Source organism: Trachymyrmex cornetzi, unplaced genomic scaffold (genome assembly GCF_001594075.2).
Source record: "Trachymyrmex cornetzi isolate Tcor2-1 unplaced genomic scaffold, Tcor1.1 scaffold1376, whole genome shotgun sequence".
NCBI classification, from domain to species: Eukaryota; Metazoa; Arthropoda; class Insecta; order Hymenoptera; family Formicidae; genus Trachymyrmex; species Trachymyrmex cornetzi.
The window spans coordinates 71047-71811 of record NW_017295956.1 but is presented as its reverse complement, the minus strand read 5'-3'; positions in this window follow the sequence as shown (position 1 = coordinate 71811).

Below are 765 nucleotides of genomic sequence, written 5' to 3'. Positions count from 1 at the left end.
TATAATCGAGAGTTATATTCAAGAGAGAGAAAAATTTTACGTTAAATAAAAATAATTGTCGTCCGTAATTATCGCGAAATTGTAATAAATTCTGGTTTTTATCGCGTTTTGATTCCAAATGATTGAAAATACGTACGAAATATCTGTTTCGTAATACACGATTGTCATCTCGATCCTTTTATAAATAATTAGAATTTAACGTGTAAGGTAGTAATCGTGTACTGAGTATTCATAAAGTACAACGTATGTATTATATTTGGCATTCTTCGTGATAAAAGATTTCAAAAAGTAACGTGAAGAAGAGCGGCACGCGACACGACTACCTGCTTGCACGAACACTGGTAAAAGAATGACTGCGCGGTAACTATACGCGTAAACATGACGCGCCGCTCCGTGCCACCCCTTGCCGTCTCCCCCCCAAGGCCGCGCGCCAACCGTCTAATTGTCGAAATATTAACGCATATTATCAAGTAAAATAATATATTCTTTACATTTTTAATGTTCTTCGATTAATGAAATAATTTCTTATATGTATCTAGTTTTAGCGGCACGAGTCGTTTAATGTAATATCATAATTATATTGTGATACACCGAGGAACATATTTGACGTTCATTTTATAATTTTAAATATTTCGTATCATTTATTACAATGTACTGACAAAAGGCAAGAAATTAAAAAAGGTTTTTACTAGCGTGATTTTTCTTATATAATTGCTCACCTAAAGTGCTTTTGACATCCCAACATTATATCTCAATTTTTGTTCC